Source organism: Gavialis gangeticus, unplaced genomic scaffold (genome assembly GCF_001723915.1).
Source record: "Gavialis gangeticus isolate Ggan-Ray unplaced genomic scaffold, GavGan_comp1, whole genome shotgun sequence".
Taxonomy (NCBI): Eukaryota; Metazoa; Chordata; order Crocodylia; family Gavialidae; genus Gavialis; species Gavialis gangeticus.
In genome coordinates, this window is record NW_017729033.1 from 84,459,666 (window position 1) to 84,483,608 (window position 23,943).

Sequence of the window (23,943 nt, forward strand, 5' to 3'; positions counted from 1 at the left end):
ATGACACCAGCCAATTCCCTCAGCACCCGCGGATGAAGGTCATCCGGGCCTGCCGACTTGGATACATCTAAGCCCTCCAGGTAATCCTTAACTAGGTCTGAACTAACAGTCGGGGGACTCACATCCTTCCTGGGCCTCTCTACGCTATCACCCGAGAGCACCCCATTGTCAGCAGACAGGAACACGGAGGCAAAGAACTTGTTAAAGAGTTCTGCCTTCTCTCGTGCGTCCATCACCAACTGCCCTGCCCTGCCCTGCCCTGCCCTGCCCTGCCCTGCCCCGTAGGGGTCCAATGTTACCCTGAGACTTCTTGCTACCTATGTACTTGAAGAAGGACTTTTTGTTATCCTTAATCCCAGAAGCTAATCTAAGCTCCAGTGCTGCTTTCGTCTTCCTCACCAAATCCCTACAAGCTCGGGATTGTAGGGGCTGAGAGAGCCAGTAAACTGGAAGAGGCAAAACTGAAAGGTCTTTGGGATGAATGGGACAGAAAATAAGGAGGTAGCGGTATGATTCAGGTATTTGGAGCGCAGGTCAAAGCAACAAGCAAAAGAGTCTTTGGGAGCTGCGTTTTGTATGGACTTAAATCATCTGTAAAAATGTGTGGAGGCCAGAGTAGAAGTTAATGTGGCAGATGATTGAGGTCTGCAAAAAAAAAAAAAAATCTTCACGGTAAAAATACGAGTAAAAGATCAGACTTTTAGAAATACTATTGGGGAAAGACTAAAAATCACACCAGATAAATGGCAACATACTATTTAAGAAAAGGAAAAAAACCCAGAAATCTGCAGGCAGGTTTAAGGAAAAGAGAATGAATCAGATCCTGCCTGAAAAACATGTGCTCTAATGTTGGGTTTCTTTGTGCTTGTATTGAGATACAAGAAAACTGATGCTTGTCTGTCCACCACTTGTTTGACTTAAATATTCTGTTCTTCTCTTTTATGCATGAACTCCCATTAGCGCCTGTAGGATATCATCGCATGTAAGAATCCAACACTGCTTTGCCATTCTGAAAGCAGAAATCTACTTTGTTTCTTTCTGCAGTTTTGTTCCTGTCATGTTTCATTTTAGTACTTGAGCAGCAGAATCTTCTTTGTGCTCTCAGGTATCTCAGAGACAGCCTTACAAGCTTGGTCAGCAGAGCTGAGCATGCCAAACCCAAACTATGCTAATAAAATCAAGAGCCTGATTCTCACTTATATGAAGGCCTCCTAATGTAAATAAGAATTGGGTCATGAGATTTTGTTCACTTCTTCATCTGTTACTAGGGAAATCAGGTTTTGCCAGTTGTGAATTTGGTATGGAAGGGATCCTCTGTTAGTAGGAACAAGTAACTTGATCTTGATTAGCCTATGTCTGCTGTGGACAGAGGTCAACCTTCAGGCTGTAAGCTGTTCATATAGAGTTCTGCTATCAATAAAAGTATTGCTGTGGTACTTGCTCTAATTGAACATTATAAAAGGATTGCTTACAGGTATTATCACTTGATTTGGAAGGGTCGGCAAACTAGCTATTATTACATACAGCCACAAAAGTAGAAAAACATATTTTCACCTTAGCTACGTATACAATCATTTGCTGTATCAGTAGATTTATTTCCCTCTGTTATTCTGTTCTCACTCCTATTAGCTATTTGCAGTATTTTGTATTCAGTGACTCTTGTAGTTCTGTGTTATTTCTTAAATTAATTTTTGAAATGTTGCTACATGTGCTAGTGGTTTTTGGAATGGCTACTTCTCTTCACTTTACAGTGTTGGTCTCTTGGGAAATATTTTGAGAAGGATTAGGTTGGAAAGGATCTTGAATCTTTAACACTTTGTTCATCTTCTGTTTGACTGCCACCTGTATATCAACTTGTAGGGGAAACGAAGGACTAATATTTAGAGGATAGAATATTAAACTGAACCTGAAATTTAAGAATGGCTTGAAACATTATGCAACTTCAAGGGCATCTTTTTTTGCAATTTTTCCTTGTTGTTAAAATTAGATTTTAGAAGTTATAGAAACTTCCAGGTTCCAGCTGCTGCTGCCAAGGCACAGACTCTCCAGGGGGGATGCCATTCTGGCACCCCACTAATTTAGTGCCCAGGCCTTGTTCCCTCCTCATCCCCCCCTTACACTACTGGTTAGTATGTTCAAAAAATGTTTATTATAGGCTGACATGTGAGCCCTGTATTGGAATTGTGTCTTAAAATACCTTTTAGTTTTTAAACAATCTTTGAAAACAGAAAAGATTTTCTCTTTTACAGTAACATTAGTTTCATAAAGACATGATGATGAGAACTCTACCTTATGATCATTTGGTAACTGTCAACTTTATTATTGCAAATTTAATAATTGAATTTCTTATTAGAGATGGTCCACATAGTCTTAGCCATTATGCCTTTGTCAAAGTATATGCATTGCAGGTGGCTTCTGTCTGTACCATAAGATATACTAACAAACTGAACCAGGGTTTAAATATTGTGATCTAGTCTGGCTCATTTTGTAGTTGAATAGTTGGTTTGGTTTTAGGCATTTTTGTGGGGGGTTTTAACAACTTTAGTTTCAATAAATTAAAGAATAAATCACAAGAAATAACTGATCAATCGATAAGCAATAATAAATAGATACATAGATAGTAATAAACTAATAATTAAAATAAACAATACATAAAACAAATAAAATTGTTACTTTCTCTAGTGCTGTGTATCCATATGTCTCGAACTATGGTCCAGGGTTAGGCAGTTAGTTGCTAACTAGTGCTGCTCATCCCTGTTTTCCACTGGGAAAAATTGCTTTAAAATAGTAATATTTTAAACATTTTTAAAAAAATCCTGGGGGTTTTGGTTTGTTTGTTTTATCTATATAAGCATCTGTTACCACAAAAATCATGAATGCATTAAGTTTTAGTAGGCAGAAAGTTTGCATTCCCTGTCATGCAAAGAGTCTCAGATACTTTGGGCACTAAATATTGAACAAGATTAATTACTCCATCAGACTGCCTACACTTTGAACACACATCTCTTTGTTCACTACATTTTGCATGCAGCATTATGTTTTTAGTGGGCGCATCTACAGGTTCATTAATGAGCTGTAATCACTGTATGTTCAGTTTGGTACTTGGATAATTAAGTACTGCGCAGTGGAGCAGGTGCACAGGTTTTTAGTGACACTTACTGCACAGTAGCCTAATACTACTGTGCAGTAGCATATTAACAGTTTTCGCTCAGCATGCTACTGTGTAGTGTTATTAGGCTACTGTGCAGTTAGCATCTCATGTAGATGCACCTACAGTGTCTGCTTTAACTTCCTTCATTTGGCAGCACAGGGTATGAGTAATGTAAAGACACACTCACATTTAATCGTCAATAATTGTGTTTCTTTTTTCAGGCTTTAATTTTTTTCAGTACTTTGTTCCAGAGACTGAATTTGAAGATACTGTACAAGAGGATAAAAAAAATAAAAAATCATTCTTATTCCCCAAGTGCTTGCTTTTTATTATGTCACTGTTTCTTGTAATAATTATTCTTGAATACTAGGAGTTAGTAGTACTATTTTAGAAATTATCAGATTCATGAAAGATGAAAAAGCCTTGAAGGAAAAACAAGTTCAGATTTTCTGTTGATGAGTGTCTGTCTCTCCTGGTATAGAAGACATTTTGAAGTTTTGAGAAAATAAACAGAATTCCTGGGAAAGGAAGTCCTCTTTTCCATTTTTTTATCTTTGAGAGAGAAAGGAAATTACCCAATTTAAAACATTTTGAACCCTTAATCTATAGAAATCCTCAGGGTAACAGCTAATTTCAGTTATTACCTTAGCATCTTTGATTTCCCTCCTCCTCTCATAATCACCTGAGTTAAAAATTGGCCTTATGCATGATGCTGAAGTCTTTATCAGTGCCCCTTATCTCTTCTAGCTTTTGTCATTATAACTCCATCCCTAGATGTCAACTGTTCAGTTTGTATAGAATGCTGTGGCCTGATTCCTTCCCCACATCAGTAGAGACAGACATAGTCCTACTGTTTCAATTCTTGGAGAATTTTGTTGCATCATCATTTATTTGAGAAACCACTTCAAACTGCCTTCCTCTTACTTGTCTGGCACTCTCATTTCTATGTGATTTCATGGTTGTTGGCAAATAAGAGAGGGCATGCTGTCATTTTACCACTTTAGGAGCATGCTTCTAGTATGTCACTAGATCTGTCAGCACTCCATCTCTTTCTCAAATCTCAGATGAAAATATATTACCAAATTCCACTCCTATAACTTTATAATGGCTATCCTCTTCTGTTAAATTTGACAAATATTTTGAGAAAGTTGGCATGAAAAATAAATACAATAAAATTGTTTATTCTGGTGTTTCCAGAATTCTACCAGAGTACTTCTTTATAAATTATTGCAATACATCTGTTACTTTTAAAGAACACATATTTTGATAAAGTTCCTCCTCGAGGATTCTTTAGTCCCCAAGTATTTGGAGCAGCAAAAATATTTAAATCTTTTGTGTTTTATTTACTCAATCCATAAATAGAGGTTAAAAATTTTGAAAACAACCTGTGATTTTTGACTGCTTCCATTTCCATGCCTGCCTTGGGACACCTTTTAAAGGATATGATGTTTTTTTAAAAGGGTGTGCACCATTTTCCGAAAGTTGGTCCCCTTCTGTGTGTGTCACGTTGGCCACCTGAAAAATGAGGTGCCAAGAAGTCACTCTTGAAAATGGCATTTATAAATTATCTTCTTTATGGTCACTGACAGAAGAGACTACTCACAAATGAAAGCCTGTGATAAAAGTATGCAGTTATGGGTTTTGTTAAGTAATGCATGTCACTATGTGAATTAGCATTAAAAGACAGTGAAAGAGTGCTTACTAAAGGAGGCAATTTAGGAAATGGATGCCAAAATCATTTAGACAAATTAGTCACAGAGAAGACTGTCCTTCTCCTTTCCCACCCTAATTGTCTGCTGCTTAGAAAAAGACCCTCTCTCTGTGCTATGTCCCTGAAGTCAGAAGTTAATTCTGACCTATGAATCAGCAAGCAGAAAATGATTTATCTAGCAATATAGCTACATCATGCTTTGAACATTGGCTTCTTTCCTCTTCCAAGAAGAGCACTGTATACTTTATAGAAATGTTTCAAACCAATAAAGTCTGTACTACAGTTAATAGTACTATGGGGAACACAATGGCAAACAAAATCCATGTGGGATCTCTCACTTCCACTTGACAACAGTTAAAGTAATATGTGATAAGTTCCTAAATGCTTAATATATTTCTGTTAACAAAAATGACCGCAGCACTGACTTTTCTGAGTCCCTGTCCCAAAGCTCTAAACAGATAATGGCAATTACAGTGGCAATAAGAATGCATCAGCCTTGTGTAAACTTATTTTAGAGATTAGAGTTGAGGAACCGCAGCCATTTCAAGAAACACAAGAAGATCCCTCCTTCTTCCTAGCTTCCTGTTTCAGGAGTGTTTCCTTTCCGTGTAGTGAAGCTATAAATTGTCAGGAAAAGAAAAACCCATTGCAGTAGGAGCAGATACCTGGCTTGTACCATCTGGTAGTCAGAGCCTTCCTTTTGAGGTGTTCTGCTCACCTGGAGCTTCAGTTCAGATTGTAACAGATTGCCACAGCTCATCTTTCCCCCTTTTCTGCTTGTCCAAGTGGGCATCAATGATACTACAAGGAATCCCTCTCAGTCTCCAAGCAGGACAGAAAAGGAGCTTGGGATGCATATAATCCTTGATACTCTATTTTGAAGATAAACGTCCAGGTGAAGGACCCTTACACCCTGGAAGGAAATGGTGTGGTATCATGAGGAAGCTCAGAAGGTGGTGTCAAGAAGAATAATTTGGATTCTTTGGCAGCAGCTGCTGTTCTGCTAAAGGTGATTGCTATCCAGAGATAAGGTCTGATGGGAGTTGGGAAGAGTGGTCACTGGCAGGCTAACATGGTGAGAAGGGCTTTACCGTAGGTTCTACAGGGTATAGCAAGGAATTCTACTGGTCACAGTGTATATATTACCAAGGGATGATAACTCTGGATAACCCTGCATGCATTATGAAGAAAGACTGAAACAGTTCTAGGGAATCCATCAGATGGCACAGATGAAAGTGCAAGAGGAAAAACAAGAGGATAAATTGCAGAGTGTTTTTGAGGGATATACAGTGGAAGGGAGGGGCGTGCAGGGGAGGGAGGGAAGGGAGGCGATACTTATGCTTGCTCCCAGGTCCAAGAGGAAACAGCAGGAGATCTGAATGTATGTGGGTGAAAATGAGTAGAGGTCAATGTCAGGGAAGACACAAAATAGTTGTACCAGGACAGGGGGTCTACTATGGACTGACAAGTCAGGAAAAAATAGGTGAGGTATTTGTCGCACAGGTAAAAGACAATCTAAAGCTTAAGATGATGCTAATATTAATAAAGCATTTTAACTTTCTTGAAATCTGCTGAAAGAATAATAAAGCAAAACCAAAATGTCCAGTAAGTTCTTAACCCCCTCATTGTACTCTCTGCACAATTTATCTGCCTTCTGCCAAATAAAGAGGAATTGGTTGTAAATGGTCATAAAGTATAAAAAAATTTGTAAACACTCAAAGGAGGAATGATCACAAGCAGTTTGCATGAATTTGTTAAGAACAAATCGTGCAAAACCAACTTGATATTCTTCTTTGACAAGATAAACTGTTCGGTGAAGGAAAAGAATGCCGTAGACATAACATCCTTGGACTTTAATAAGGCTTTGGAGACTGTCCCACTTACATTCTTATAAGTGAACTAGAGAAATGTAGTTTAGATAGAACCACTGGTAGGTGCATACAAAATTGGCTAAAAAACTGGAAGCAAAGAGTAATGAATCAATATTGGAATGGCAGGAGGTTTCAACTGGAATTCCCAGGAAGTCTGTTTTGGATCTGGTGTTGTTTAACACTTTTATTAAAAGCTTGAATGCCGGAATAGTATGCTTCCTGATGAAGCTTGCAGATGACCCAACTGAGCTGAGCTGCAAACACTGCAAGATGAGAGAATTCAGAGGATTTAGGTAAATTGGAAAACAGGGCACTAGACAACAAAATGAAATTCAACAACAAAATGCAATGTGCTACATCCAGGGACGTAAAACCACATACAAAGACAAAATAGGAGATAATTTGCTGGGTAGCAGTGCTGTTAAGAGGACTTTGGGGGTTTATGATGGATCAGGGGCTCAGCATAACTCAGCACTGTGATGCAGTTGCAAAAAAAAAATTCTTAGGTTGTTCTGTGCTATATAAACAGAGTAGCATATGTAAGACATGGAAAGCAATGGCACTGCTCTGTTTGCCACTGTTAGGACCCTAACGAGAGTATGCTATACCATTTTGGGCAGTAGGCACTGCTTTTAAGATGTATGTGGAGAAGCTGGAAGGAGTCCAAGAGGCAAACAACTAATACGATAAAAGGATTATAATGTGGATGATATGAGGGGAAAGTAGTGATTTTTTTAGTTTGGACAAAAGGAGACTAAAGTTGGTGGGGGAGACATGACAGTAGTTTTCAATTATTAGAAAAGCTGCCATGAAGAAGAGGGAAAACAACTGTTCTCCTTTGCTACAGTGAACAGTACATGAAGCAATTGGTTTAAACTGCAGCAAAGTATATTTACATTAAATTCCAGAAAAATACTTTCTAACTATTAAGAACAGTAAGGCAATAGAACAAGCTGCCCTAGGAACAATTTGTGAGCTAAACTGCTTTATTTTAGATGCCACTCAGGAGCAGTTTTTTCATTATTTGATTTGTTGATCTTGCATTCGGCATAGAACTTTCTATTTACATTTTGTGGATTATTGTTGGGATTAGTCAGATTCGTCTACAAACTTGTCAGAGGAAAAGAAGGACCAATGTAACCTTATAAGTGGTACTCACGTAAAATATAATTGCAACACAGCCTTATTGGGGCTTTTATAGTCACAAAATCCTGTTTATAATTTTCTCCTCAGAAAGAGAGCAAGAAGTTTGCTGTCTCAATGATATGCTTAGTGAGAACACTTTGCTGAATTATGCAAACCATGTAAACATTAGAAGTGACTGATCTCCTAAATCAGGGCTGTCCAGCTGGCAGCCCACAGCCCTTGTCCAGCCTGTAAAGGATTAACATGTGGCTCCCTGGTCTGGCCATGATTCCTGCTGCTGCGGTGACCCCCTCCCTCCATCCTCAATTTCTAGTCAATACTCCACTGGGTGAGGTGCAGGAGAGCTGTGCACACAGCAGACAAAGAGCTGGACTGTCCATGTGGAGAGGGGCTAGGTTGCCTGTGTGGCTCTCTTCCATCCAGAAGTTGGATAGCCCTGTCCTAAATCTTCCACTGTACCAGGGGTAGGCAATTATTTTGGCTGGAGGGCCACATAATGAGTGTTGGTGTCCTCTCAATGGCCATATCTCTCTCTCCCACCCACAAACTGCTTGGAGCTGCAGCATGCACTGATCTCCCAACCCAGAACCTGCAGACCCTGTCCACAGCATAAATAAAATGTAAGTGCTGACAGTTGGGAGACACAACTCCATGCTTATGCTGCCACTGCTGCTATCAGGTGCTGGGTCTGGCTGGGATGCAGCCCAGCACCGCACTGAGAGCCCAGAAATCATGCAGCTCCAGTCCCCACTATCAGTGCAGAAATCTGGGGAGGAGTTGCGGGGGGGACCCTCCCATGCGCCCCCCACCCCGCCATTCACACATGTTGCCTGTGGTCTGCAGCTTTCACCAGCACCCACCCAGCACAGCCTAAGCAGCTCTGGGCAGTCGCCAGCATCGGCTGTGGATGCACCCAGCAGGTTCTCGGTGGGAATCAGGGCATCCACCCAGGTCCACAGCTGATGCCACCACATCAGCGCTGAACTGAAGTAGTCCCGGCTGCCTGCCCAGCAGAGTGGGAACAGATTCATCCACCCAACACCATGTGACAGCCGGAGCCGCCAGCTGCCTACAGGCTAGATCCCATGAGTTGGCGGCCACCTGCCCACAGGTCAGATACAATCGGTTGGTGGACTGAATCTGGCCCACAGGCCATATTTTGGCCATCCCTGCAGAAGACATTAGAACTTAGAATACAAATCCTACTATAAAATCTCTGAAAACATGACCAGAACCATTCTGCATTTTGAGGATCCCTGTACATACTATATTTGGAAGCACAGTTTGGCTACCTCCTGGTCTATGCTTATCAGGCCCTATAAACTCTGGAGGACAAATGACTGCAAGTTTTGATTGGGTAAAAGTGGGATAACTCTCCAGATCAATAAATAGGGATACAGAGGATTCCAGCTTCTAAGATGTGTTAAGCTAGGAATTCATTTTATGACCTTGAGCAGACCGTTTTTACTTTCCCTGTTTTTAGACGAATCCAGGTAGGAAACTGGCATTTCAGCATTGCTGAAATCCAAATGTTGCTTTTTCAGCTAAGCTTTCTTGAAAAAACACATCAGGAAAAAGATAAATCCATCTCTATCAGTATTAACTCTATTTATATACATACCAACAGGCCGAAGTTTATATAGCTATGGCTAGATTCCTTCATGGTTTGTATGCACAGTGGCGTATGGCTTTATGCCATATTTTCAGATACCAAATCGTCTGGACTGTACTCAAAAAAACAAATTAATTTTTAACAGGAACACTCATGAGTAAAAATAATGATTTTTTTCTTTTTAAATGTCTGTGTTTGCCTATCATTGGGTTACAATTTCCCTACTTCTGTATTGAGAAGCCTTGTTCACAAGTATCGTGTTCCTTCTTCATCCCCATATCCTGTCCATCTCATATGCAGTTCATGAAGACCTAAGATGGGATCAAGTTCCAATGCCCTCTACTTATTCCATCAACAGTAACAACTGTTAAATTTGCATTCTTTTTAAGAATTAAAATTTGGGAATGTTGTTCATATAGATCCTTTTAATTCTGCCTTTGCTGAATTGACCATTTTTTATTCTGCAAGGATGCAGAAGGACCAGAATTAGGCCTACTGCATGGAAAATACTTATGCAACTTAGAGTAAGCTTGAAACTTAGCCTCTTATACTAGTTCTTCCTAAATAATGATAGGCAATAACCCCCCCAAAAGAACATCACAATGCTTAGCCTTGTAATATCATCCTTTAGCCATCTTGCCACCATAAAAGAATTTACACCCCTGAGACAGGCATATATGGCTGCTTGCAGATGTTAGAATTTATTTTTACAAGTGCTGTATTGGAAGAAGCAGTGTGTTACTTCAACCTGGTTCTTCAGCACCTGTATAGATTGGGCACTTCAGTGGGGCTTTTGGGTGCTTTTAGCTAAAGCTGATTCAATCAGCTATTAGATAAAAGCACCAAAAAAGCCCAACTAAGGCCGTGTGTAGATGAAAAAAGAGGCATGTGTGCACGACATTTTAAAGCGGGATAAACGCTTTTGCACCGCTGTAATGGTGTCGGTGTTTGCACGCCTTGGCAGCATATTGTGCATTAATTCCAGCCACTGTAGGAAATTTGGTGGTGTAATGCGCCTTAAATGACTTGGGGTGCAGCAAACTCAAACTTCTCCAAGGAATTTTAGTTTGCTGCCCTACAGCTGGGGAGCAAAGCACTAGGCTCCATGCAGCTCCACAGCTCTGCAGGAAGCCCTGCAGGCAGGCTGGCAGCAGCCTGGGTAAGCAGGCTCTGCTCAAGAAAAGCAGCAAGCCTGATTTTTTCCTCCCCTCCAGATCCTGCCTGCCTGAGCTGCACAGGGGCCCAGTGTTTCCTCCTCAGCCTTTGGTGCCCCACAGGACCACCTGAGCCGGGTGCCTGTGGGCAGGTACCGTCCGGGGGGTGGGCACTGCTGCCACAGCGGGAAGCACCAGCCCCCCCCTGCAGCCCTGGGACTGCTGTCCTCCCCACCAGAGAGGCAGGTAAGTCAGCAGGGTGTGTGCACGACACGGGGGTTTAATCAGCCCTAAATTGAAGCGGTGTTTTTTAAAACCCATCATTTCACTTTAGGCCCCCGTTTCATCTACACGTGCCCTAAAGCGCCTGTTCTATAGAGACATCAGGTGAGTCTGGTCAAACTAAGGTGTTGCCTCTTCTGGTCATGTGCTGGGCTCAGCACGGGAGTGTACCAAGTTTTTAAAAAGTAAAACACATTTTTTTTTCTTTTAATGTTTGCAAGCAGCCACAGGCTCCATTTATAAAAGGAGTGCAGTATATGTGAAGAATAGTATTCACAGTAACCAGGGGTTGAATTAAGACAGTATGTATAACATATTTTGGGTTGGAAGGAGGAAGGTTCTTTTAAATCTGGGACTTGACACCACCTTCTGGTAGACCATGAACCCTCTTCTGGAGTTAAATATGTTTAAACACTTCGTAAAACCAATAATATCCCACTAATTTTATACTATTTAAAACTCACTGGATATTATATTTAGATGCAAGAGTAGGGACTTAGAGCCCAGATACCCGCTTTTTTGGGGAATAGCTCATAACAAAGCTAGTGCATCATGCTCACTGCAGTGTTTTCTCTGTCTCTGGTGCAACAAATGTTTAATTATTCCATGGCATGTGAAATGGGAGAATATCCAATAATGGATAAGGGTTCTTCCTTCAAGGAGATGTGATATGAATCCTCTCAAGCTATGGAGAATGTCTCCTATTCTTGGAGAGACAACTGTGTATTTGTATAACCCCCTTGTACTATACGGGGGAACAATGTGTCCATTGCAGAAAAGTCCGTGAGACCCTCTTGTCCATGTTCGGTGAGAAATGGTGGCTGCTGGCCATGTTGGGTGTGCCATGGAGGTCAAGGAGGTAAACACCAACCAGCAACCAGGTTGGAAACTGTGTGGCAGCTGAGGCTAGGAGTGGAATAGTTTGAGAGAGCTCTGGGAAGAGGGGCAGCGTCTGATCGACTGAAATGGACTGTCCTTTTGAAAATGCTGACTGGTCAGGGCTGGGTGAGCCCTGGCTCCTGCTAGCAAGCAGGTTACAAATCTGTCTAGTATCCCAGGAACTGAAGGAGATTGAGAAGAAATTTGGATGACTTCTCTCAACCACAGAGGTGTGTATCCTGCTGGGAGAAAGAAATAACACAAGCACATCAGATCCATTCAGCGGCTCCAGAGTAGATGTGTTTAACCTGTGTTATTATGTGTGATTTTTAAAGGTTTTCTTTGCAAGGGTTGCAGTTATTGTTTGTTATCTATTTATTATTGTAGTAAAAAGATAAATTTGGACTGTTTTTTATTCACTGTTCTTCACTGAGGAAAATTTAATGGCAAGTACCTCACAGTAGGTGTTGCTGATGGGCAGGTGTGCACGCACGCATGTATGTGTAGTGAATCCAGAGGGGTTGCACACTTGGTGCTGTGTAATCCTTACACTTGCATAAAGGTAGTTAGGAGCAGCACCTCCTCCTCCGGCTGGTTTTGTGCAGAGCTTGAAAATAATGCACTAGCGCCTATCCTTTGACTCTGTAGACCAGATGAGCAGTGTAAGGTCAGTCTACAGGCTGGATCTCGTGCTTAGGGTTGGTCTGCAGGCCAGATCCAGTTCACAGGATCAGTCTGTGGACGAGATCCAGTATGGAGTCAGTGTACAGGGAAAGTGTGGCATGGGGCCCTAGCCCTGCACACTGGGTGAGGCCTCAGCTTTGTGTGCTACATCAGCCCCACCACCCTGGCCTCAATTCCAGCCCTGTGCACACCAGATGAGGCCTGATGTCTTGGCCCCATGCATTGGACCCATCTGGCACAGAAGGCCATGATGTATGCCCCACGGGGCTTGAAAATTTGGCAGTGGGGGAGCAGTGGCAGCATTAATTGCCACCACAGCCAAATTTCCAGACATGGAGGGAGCCTTGTGGGCCAAGTGACATGATTCTGTGAGCTGGATCTGTCCCATAGGCCATAGAGAGAGCACCCTTGGCCTAATGGATCAGGATCGTCAAGGGAAAAAGGCAGAGGAACATCTAGCTTACGGATCAAAACAGGAAGTAAATGCAGTCTGCAATACTTCAAGGAGAGCCCAGAATGAGAATTGAGACACCTGGGAGGTTTAATGTAAAAAAGTTAGGCAACTTCAAGGTTAGAGGACAGCTAAGTGGGTACTTTGAGATTGGCAGTTTTGTACTTAATACATTCTTGGAATCCAGCCCCAGTCGTCTAGGCTTTGGAGTTGCTGGGTTCTCTAATCTCCTGTTGCCTTTACTTATTTAATGTCACAAGTTCACGGCCAGATCTGTAATAATTAAGAAAAAATACAATAACTACAAATGCTTTCTGGTGTAATTGTGTTCTAAGAAAACTGACCTTGTATAAAGTATCTGAAACAATGGGCAGGCAATGAATGCAAAGAATCTGATAAACAATAAGCTTCTGTTTTGTATTTCCTGCAAGATACTCTTACGCATTCATTTTCCTTAAATATTTGCTGTTAATAGTGGAGAAAAGGTAAGTCATTTTTAGTAGCAGAATAGCATTAACAGGCACACAATTCTCTCAGTACAATTTATCAATGATAGCTGCAGTTGTTGCATTTTTAAGTCCATTAAGACAGCAATAATGTGGCCTGGTGCCATCTTAAATGCAGTTGGCATTGATATAAGACATGGATTAACACAGATTACTAAAGAGCTTCTATGAATCTTTGAGTAGGTAACATTTCTCTTTTAACTAGCTTCTTAAGACATTAGATTTTTGTTATCCTGTTCTAATGCAGTTAGTGGGTATCTAACAAGCTGAAATAAATTACATCATAATTTTAGGTGAATGGTTTCACTATAAAAGCCATATTTCAATTTTTTAATAATTAAACACTTATAATGCAGTGAGTATTTCTGCTGATTGACTAATATGATTTGCAGGGATGGAATCCTGTCACCACTGAAATCAATGGAAGTTTTGACAATGACTTCAGTCATTAAGGTTTTACCTTACACCTGATTTTTGAGAGGTGATTGATAAGGACCTGAAGTTATTAGCAACTCATTTCAAAGACGTCTTGAGATTTTCTTCCTCTACCAAAAGCATTCTTATTAGGGGTTTTAGCGTATGTGACGTATGCTGTCCTGTCTTTCTCTCTCTCTCTCTCTCTCTCCTCCCCTAGAATTTTCTATTTTTAAATCCATAACATCTCAGAGAAAAAAACGTAGTCTGAGACTTTCAGAGTTAATGACAACTTCCTGCAATCAGAATGCTTGTGGGGGGGTTTGCATCTCTCTGAGATTCACAAACGCTGAGGGTATGGACACCTCTAATGCTCAGACCAGTTTAAATGAAGTTTAAACCTGATATGGACAGACATAGAAGCCTGTTGTACTAGTTTAAAACTACCTGGAAAATCAAGTACTCTTTTGAACTAGTCCACTGTAGACATCAAGCATTCTATGACACAGGTCTGGCTGGTCCTCCAGGCATCCCACCCTGCACCACTCTTCCTCCTCTCCCCCTACCCTCACTGCTGCAACTACACTCTGATGAATGGCCCCTTTTTTCCTTTTTGCTGGCACTTTTTATCAGTCAGTTTACTTGCACTGCTTGTTCAATAAAAGCAACCAGCTTCGCCCTCCCTACTCAATTGCTACCTTTATCAGCCCTCCGGCCCTTGAGAACCTGAAAACTTGGATCCAAGTAGTCCCTCCTATCCCCCTGTTGTCCCGTTCCTTGCAGGCACTCCAAATTAGGGAAGCAAACTGAAGACTTTGGTTAGTTGCAGGCTACTTAAAGTTTATTGAACTCAAGTTTAGAAGACACACAAAAGCAGAAAAGTGACAATACCCCCAGACACATGTCACTCAATCTCTGGAAACCCAAAGTATGGGTGCATGCACTCCTTCCTCCCCACTTGCCTACTGCAAGGCATGGTAGGCTGGGTACTTACTCCCACCCCGAATGTGGGAGCCACAGTTGTGAACCAGTTTCCAATTAGTGATGATTTGAAATGGTTGAGTTAATGTGTGTCCACACCCTGACTGAGAAGGTGAGATTTTGTTATGATTACATGAGAAATACTGACTTAAACTGATGTTTGAAAAGTAAATTTTAAAAAATGTACACAAGTTTTAAACAAACCCATAGTTTAGCATTGGGTTGAGCCCCTCCTTGAAAAAAGGTGTTCCTCAAGAGGTTGGATATGGGATATGAGTTCTGAGTCACTTTTCAGTTGACAGGCAATATCTCATTTTATTTTCAACCTTTTGAAAGAGAATCTGACTCATCTAATTTCAAAAATAAAAATGAGAAAAAAACTTCCAAGTTTCCAGGAACTAAAGTTTATGTTGTCATCCTTAGAGACAGCGAACATTTGCCCAATTCCTGTTTGGAAAAAAGTCAGTCATCTCTAGTTTCTCTTCAGGTGACATCTGTTATTTTGGTGTACAGTAGTCAAGTCAGTGCTGCTGAACCAATAGCATGTTGGACATAAGGGTTTTCTGGTTTGCTTCTTATATACCTCTGAATTTATCAGGAAAATAGTACCATAGCTGGGTGCAAAATCCCTCAGACACTGACTTACAATGTTGAGATGTTCAGCTGCTTCCTGATGATTTCTGGCTGGCTCCTCAGTTCTCTCCATGAAATCTGAGCCAACAGGAAACTACTCTGTTTCCTCTTTGTGATTTTCCTGAACATAATTTCCAAGTATTTTTCTGGGGAACCACACAAGGGCACCTTGTTCCACCTAAAAATCTTCAGCCCATTTTACCACCTAAAGACATCAGCAATGTAGGCTAATATGCCACCTAAAACAAATTATTGAAGGAATCAGCAAAAGGAGACAATTGATCATTCAGGAAAAATAAAAAACACGTGAACTTCTGTTCTAAATTGTTAATATAGTTTTTTGTTCTGTTCTGTTTCATAATAGGCCTCTCTATTTTCCATACAGAAAGAGGACTGTTAATTGGAACCCAAGTAACAGAGCAATACAAAAAATAAAAAATTCATTGCAGGGCCTTTAATAAACTTCAACAGTATAAATGTCCAGGCACAGGTTTTTCAGGCATCTTCTAAGCCATAAGAGTTTAGTCAGAGAAACAGTGTAGCCCACAAGTTATGAGCTGCACTGTGTTGGATCCATGACAGTGGGATTCTTTCCTGTCTTCACCATGGTAATGTCTGAATGCATTGCCAAATACTGTTCTTTTGGGGTATGGAAATCACTGACTCCTTCCTGCAACGTCATGCCTGAAGTATTCTTGTATTGAGTGCTCTGGCACAGCTGTATCTAAAAACAAGATTGCTTCAATAAACTATTAGAAAAATACCTTACAAACTTTAGGAGCTATGTATTACCAGATAAATCATTTGACTGATCAGGTTTTTGGAGGATGTCAGCCATGTCACAGATCTGATGCAAAACAGTGTCAAATGGAAAAGCTGGAATTTGATTGCTGCTTTCAGTGCTATACTTTTAAAAACTGTCTACTGATTAAAGGCATGCACCTTTCACTTTGTTTTGTGTGATTTGTAGAGACCATTCTTGAAGGGCTCTCTTGTTGACATTTGCCATTAATAATCAAGTTATGTGGTGTTTTCTTTACTTGTTCTTTCTGCCCCCCCATCCCCATCACTTCAAGTTTTGGGGGTTTTTTGGTTAAAACTGGAGTTTTTCTTTCTAAATCTCACAATAATGTTTAAGTCTTTATACTCTTGGGTACTACCTCTTCAGAACACATTACACCCTGTAGTTTGAAATAACTAGTAATGTTTCCATGTTTTCTTTATTTCTTTTTGAGCAGCTGGGACAACCGGTAACTTAGTCACTAACCATTCCACCTTTCTGAATGGCCCTAAGCAAGTGTTGAGTGCTATAAGAGACTGAGCAAGATGTGAAGTTTATTTTTTGTGAGGCTTAGCAATGCCATTCAGTCATTACAGCCATTCCCTCCTTTGTCCCAAATGTTGCCTAGCTTTTTCATAATTATCTGCATAGTTATCATCACTTCATCATATGTAATGTTTTGTTAACAGGACTAGTCCAGTTTTGCATTCACATTATATTAAATATGTGCACATGCAGACAGGGTTAAATATTGCTTGAATGACTGGAGTTCTAGCAGTTTGTTGCACAAGCATGCATCCTTCATGAGACTACATTTAACCTCACTAATGTAGTTGAATCTCAGATAAAAAATTGACAGATGGCTTTAAAGGAATATGACATTGTAGGAATGAATTTATTCATACTTTTTATTTAAAATGTAGTGAGTTCTTCTTCACCTTGTGCTATCCTATGACATTTTCCTCCAATCTTCCTTACACCAGACCTCTTCCATGGACTCCATGATGTTTACCAGACCACCCAAAGTATGGGTTCTTTCTACATATATAGTCATACTTGTACATCTCCTGAATGAGCATTCAGAACATGATTTCATCAACACAAACTCCTTATTCCACCAAAGCAACAAATGGAAGATATGCACCCCGACCTAGAACACTGGCACCTGATTATGTCATAGTGCATGCCCAGGGTCATTGTGATGTCCATATCACCAGAGCAATGACCAGTGCAGATGATTTCTGGAGAGATCATCATTTGATATGTTCAGTCATATCCATTTGTATCACCACAAAATGACATGAACAAAAGAAGCTACCAAGGAAGAAGTTCAATATCAAGTGTTTGAAAGAACCTGCTAAAAATAGTTTTCAGCAGTGCCTTAGTGAGAAGCTCGCTGACCTCCTTGATGATCTTGACACCATTGATCACTAAGGCTGCTTGCAGATGGTAAGAAACAAACCCGGTGCTTTACTTTAAACTTCATGTGTCCCCATGCTGAGCCTAGTGCGTACCCAGAAGAGGCAGCCTGTTAGTTTGACCCCGCTTGTCCAACATCTGTATAGATCAGGAGCTTTAGTGGGGCTTTTTTGGCACGTTTATAGTTTCATAGTTGGTAGGGTTGGAAGGGAGCTGAGCAGATCATCAAGTCCGACCCCCTGCCATGGGCAGGAAAGAATGTTGGGCTCAAACGACCCCAGCTAGGTGTCAATCTAACCTCCTTTTGAAGACCCCCAGGGTAGGATCCAGCACCACTGCCCTTGGAAATCGGTTCTAGATCCTAGCTGACTGTGAAGTAGTGCCTCCTGATATCTAGCCTGAATATACTCTCCGTCAACTTATGGCTGTTATTCCTTGTTACTCCTGGTAGTGCTCAGGGGAACAGGGATTCCCCTGATGCCTGCTGGTCTCCCGTGGCCAGTTTGTAGATGGCCACCAGATCCCCCCTCAGCCTTCTCTTGTGGAGACTGAACAGGTTCAGGTCCCTTCGCCTCTTCTCATAGGGTCTGCCCTGCTGCCCCCTGATCATGTGGGTGGCCCTCCTCTGGACCCTCTCGATGTTGTCCACATCTCTCCTGAAGTGCGGCTCCCAGAACTGGACACAGTACTCCAGCTGCGGCCTGATCAATATCATATAGATGGGGAGGATCCTTGGACCTGCTCGTGATGCATCTGTGGATGCATGACAAGGTGCGGTTAGCCTTCCTGACTGCGTCCCCACATTGGCGGCCAATGTTCATCTTGAAGTCTGTAACGACTTCAAGATCCTTTTCTGCCTCTGCACCAATGAGAAGGGAGTTCCCCAGCCTGAAGGTATGCTGCTGGTTCTTTTTCCTTAGGTGCAGTACCCTGCACTTTTCAGTATTGAAACTCAGTTTATTCTCATCCGCCCACCCCTGTAATCTGTCTAGATCCAATTGCAGGCTGTCCCTCCCTTCTAGCGCACCCACTTCTCCCCACATCTTAGTGTCATCTGTGAATTTGAACAAGGTGCTTTTCACCCCCTCATCCAAGACGCTGATGAAGATCTTGAATAGTGCAGGTCCTGACGGACCCCGCTTCCCACACCCCTCCAGGTCGAAAATGACCCATCCACCACCGCTCTCTGGGTGCGGCCTTCCAGCCAATTAGCAACCCATCTGACTGTGTAGGCATTGACGCCACAATCTGCTAATAGCTGAGTGAATCTATACAGATGCTGCAGAGCTGGGTCAAAGTAACGTACTGTGTCTTCTGCTAAATCATGGCTTGGGGGGGGAGAGGAGGGCTTTAAAGTCTGCAAGCAGCCTATGAGAGTTCAAGAAAGGCATCCATGAGATGTGCAAAGAATCTCTAGGCTTCTCCACAAAGAAATATCAGGATCAATTTGATGGAAGTAATTGGGAAATTCCACCTCTCACTGGCAGAATAAGAAGAGCCTTCAAAGCTTGGTAGGATGACATCAACTCCAAGCAGAAACAAGACACTTATTGTCACATTAAAGCTTGAGAACCAGAGAAAAAATAGTGTGAAAGAACAAGTGGTAGGAGGACAAAGCAACAGAGATTCAAAATTTGAGGACAGACTCAACACACATAGTAGTTTCTTCAGCTACTAAGCACACAAGGAACCATTTTTCTGAGGTCCAAGGATAAAACACTCTTTAAAAACAGCCTCATCATCAACTCAAGATGGAAGAAACACTTTTCAAGAGCTCTTGAGTCAAGCTTGTAATACTGAAGACAATACCATCAAAGCCATTCCACAAAATTACAGACAACCTTGCTAATATACTAATATACGGATCAATAACAGCAATTGTACCCAGTTATATTGTGCTTAAAATATGGTATATGCATAGTTTACAAATTAACTTGGAGAACTTCCAAGAGTTGAAAAACACTCAAGCCTCTGTATTTATAGACCACTCCCATTTACTTGACTGGGAGTTGTTCATATGCCCTAGCTGGAAAATTGGGTCTAAGAACTTATTTCTTGTGAAAGTATTGTACTACCAGCATTGCATTATTCCCACAAAACTTGTGTAAAATATAAACTGTTCCATTATATATCAGAGGCAATGTACTCTGTAGCGAAGGTGGGTGGCTGTAGTTATTGTTTTTAATTGGTATAATGTATACAGAAGATTCCTAACAAAGTGGAACCTAGATTTCTCACAAAGTTAAATTTCTTAGCTCCCTGTGAATGCCAGGGTTTGCGAATTAGCTGGGATATATTTAGCTGCACCAACCACTGCTTGGGACTGCTGATGAATCCGGCAGACAGGAGAAGTAGAACCATTCGAAATAAAAACTACAACTTGGTTATACTCAGCAACTTGCTGTGAATTAAAGGGGCTGTGAAACCACCCAGATATCAATGATCTGGGTTGCTGGAATAGCTTGTTAAAATGTATCCAGTCATGGAATTGCATAAAGTCTTGAACTGGATGGTTATACTCAGTATGGTTACACTCAGTAGAATGTACTATTATCTTGTTAGTAACAATCATTAATTAAATGATGCTATAATATGCCAATAAAGCAATCATATAAGCAGGTTTGTGTCAGAGTTGCCAGTGTTGGTGAAAGGGAAAATAATGTTTTCATTGCCTGAAAAATAATGTACCGCTCTCTGCAGAGATGACGGGAACCTAGCCATGAATTTCTCATATTTGGTGATTGTGCTCATGTCTGTTTTTCTAATAAATATAGGAATTATATTTGGCCTGGTAATAGCCACATGGTTTGTATGTCACTGCTCAGTAATATTTACAGCCTATAAACCTTTCCCCATAACAAACCATATTCGAGGAAGATTTATGTCTAGTAGTTGAAATGAATTATTAATATATACCAAAGCTGTGCTACTGAATGCAGTTTATAAATGCTATAAAAGGTAGCAGGTAAGTTATAATTTATATCGTATCAGTTGCAGAGAAAATATAACAAACAATTAAGGTGCCAAAATAGATTGTGTACTGTTGGTAAATCAGGGGGTTTTAATGTAGTACCTAGTTGTCTTTTCTGAACATTGTTTCAAAAAAGAAATATAGTACTGCAAAGCAGCATGCATTAAAAATCATAGCCTCTGTAATAAGTCCACATTAATAGTCATGTACCCAGACATGGTTTTAATGAATGATCCTTCTGTTTTTTTGGTTATGTAAGTGTGTGGTATGAGGACTTGTGTACACACTAGTGCTTGATAGCTTAACCTCTTTCCTATCACACAAAAGTACTAGGGAAAAGATGGTATCTAGAATAGTGACTCCTTCTCCCGCACTGAGTCTGTATATACAAGTCTGCCTATTTGTATTTATAGCCTACAGTGTCTACTCCAACTACTAGTACCCCTTTAAGTCACAACTTTGCATTTGATCCAGCATTCAGAAAGTTAACTAAACGGAAAAAAAAAGTCAAACCCAATCAGAATAGGGTGTCCTAAAATGACCCTGTCCATACATGTCAAGTATAACAGAACTCTCTTTAGAACTCTTTGAATTTTGTGGAAAATAAGGGTCTTAGATTGATGTGCTAAGTTTCGTACAATTGAGAAAGAGACTAAATATTTCCCTTTTGCATCATTTCTTTTATTGAGTAAGCATCTTTGTATAAATAAGAACTGACCTTTGGAATAAAGAAACAATCATGTTTAACTTGACTTTTTTTTTAGTTAATTTATTTCTAATAGAAACACTAACAAGTATAAGGATCAGTTTTGAAAAAAATCTTTTCCCTTAGTACATGAATGAAAAAAGAAAAGAAACACCATAGTCTGATATTTTCATCAGAGTGTGAATAATGGTGGGTCCTTGTTAATAGGACACTTGTGGGAAAGAACTATGTGCTTATTTGTTTCTGTTGACAATAGCAAATGTCAACCTGTTTTGCTGGGTTGTTGCATTTTTATCTAACATCCTGTCTCAGTTATCCATAAAACATTTTTCAAGTGCTATTGTGTATAGTACACTGAGAAAATCATGTAGTAGCAGTCCCATGACTGATCTTATAACACATATTCAAATGACTAACCAGCTATATAGAAATCTGAGCTAGAGATTTGAAAATATACTGAAGCATTTTATAGTTTGCCTACCCTTGTTTCATTCGAAAGTGAATTAGAAAGTAACCTTAGATCACTAATTCTTCCATCTAAGGGAAATAGCTGAGTTGTAAAAGACAAAACGTAATGTTGTGGTGGAATGTGGAGAGTTGTCTTGATGACGCACAGTAGGCCGCACCTGTCATTACTGGTAGGAAAAGATTTATAGAAAACAGCCTGAAAAGTTTCTTCATGTGACAGAAGTACCTCAGAAAGTTAACTGAGAATGACTATTTTTTGCTGATTTTTGATTACTGACGTTGCCTATAACCCCAAAGTAATGGCCTTGCCTGCATCCGAAAAGCAAAAAAAACTAAGGTTATTTTTTTCTATGATTTATTAACCTAAGTTGAGTTGACACTTAATTCTCCCAAGTTTTTGCAATAGATGTGGTAGAGGAAGAACATCTACTATATCAAGTTAATAAATGCCCCTTAGTCCCCACTGACAGACAGGAGCTGTAGTGTCAACAGCCTCAGGCCACTTATGTTCAAAAATAGCATAGTTGATGAAACCCAAAATTTAAGATGCAAGCTGGAAATAACTGCTGGCTTCAATCTTAGACCGTTGTCATCAGACACTCATGCTAGCTAGATCTAACACACTTGAATGCAAATGAGAAAATGAGGACACATTTCCCTCTAAGAGAGTAACCCATATGTAAAGCAGGCACAGCATCTTTAGTGGTGTCTAAAAAAACCAAAAGCCACAGTGGTTTATTTTGGGAGCCCATAGGTAAAATGGTCTTAACATTTCCAAGTGTGCTTTTAAAAAAAAAAAGAAAAAACAATTGTTTCTTCTCAGCAGCACCCCTTCTCCTTGTTCCTTTTGTTTCTTTAAAATAGAATTTGGACAACGAACAAAGTTGTTGTGGGTTTCCTGAATTTTGGTTGGAAGGCTGGTTGTTCAGTATTGCATTTTCATACTGATTGCAGGCAAACCCGTCTGTGCTGAAAATAGCTCAAATGCTCCTAGAACAGAAGCATCAGCCAGCAGCTGAGATTCTTTTGCTTTCATGCCTCTCTCTTTCTCTCTCTCCTTACAGACTCTTGGATTTGGCTTAAATTTAAGCCCTAGGAGTGTAAACCCTTCACAAAGGGCTAAATAAACAAGAGCTCTACGTACAAGGGCACAAGCACTTACTTCCTCTGTACTTGAAAAACAGCCGAACTCGTCCGTCTGGTAAGTCATTTTTGTTAAGGGTTTATGCTTTCTTATTGTACACATGAATAACATTCTTGAGTTTCCAATTAATGTTCAGAGAGAACCTGCCACTGACTGCTAATGTTTCTTGGCTATAAGTTCTATTTCTGTATATAAATCCAAATACATGTATGTTATGTAGAGGTAATAGTCTAGTCCTACCTCACTGTTGTGTGCTTGAGACTCTACAAAATATTAACTTTATAATTACAAACCCTACTTCTTAAAAGAGAGTGAGATTTAAAGTAGTTTATTGAGTAGCTAGCTTTATTTATTATACCTAAAGTGTTTGATTGTCTAACTGAAACCCGAAGTTCTTTTTTATATTGCTTGCCTTGCTTAAGGTTATAAAAGTTAGTTAAATGAAATCAACTTTCTGTATGAACAGGATTTCTCTATGGAGCAAAGTACAATGCATAGCAGTTTAAAATTAAACTCTCCCACTGATTCACTTGTGGCATTTTTGCTTCCCTGTTTCACATACTGCAGATAAAATAGCTTAAAATATTGTTTACATATGCAGCATAATTTATTTTTCTACCAAAAATATTATTGCATGTCTCTATATAACAGTAGTTGTAGGCACACTTACTAGTAAGCTTTTTAAAATCTGATAATACAATATTTGTGTAACTTCTGTCTCCTCCAATAAAAGGATACTTGTGTTTTACAATTCTCTATGTATCGTGATCCATTTACCTCAAACATTATAATTTTTGTATTATAGGATGTTAGCATTTTTCTGGGAAAATATAGTTTTATCATGCTGTTACCTCCTAAATAAAAATTCTGATATTTTGTCTGTTACCTTTTGATGGCTTTCCTAATTATGACCAAAACAAAGACCCCCCCCCCTCCCCCCCCCCCCTCACCACACGACTGGCGCTTCTCGTAGGCGCCT

The 23,943-nt window shown here is 40.3% G+C and overlaps 1 protein-coding gene across 4 annotated transcripts in view; it reads left to right on the forward strand.

The window, feature by feature from the left end:
• Positions 1–23,943, forward strand: part of SORBS2 (sorbin and SH3 domain containing 2) — a 298,880-nt gene that overhangs the window by 18,361 nt on the left and 256,576 nt on the right. For all 4 annotated transcript variants that reach the window (XM_019525918.1, XM_019525915.1, XM_019525917.1 and 1 more), the window contains exon 2: positions 22,885–23,021. The gene's annotated coding sequence lies outside the window, so the exon portion shown is untranslated. The remainder of the gene's footprint in view (positions 1–22,884; positions 23,022–23,943) is intronic.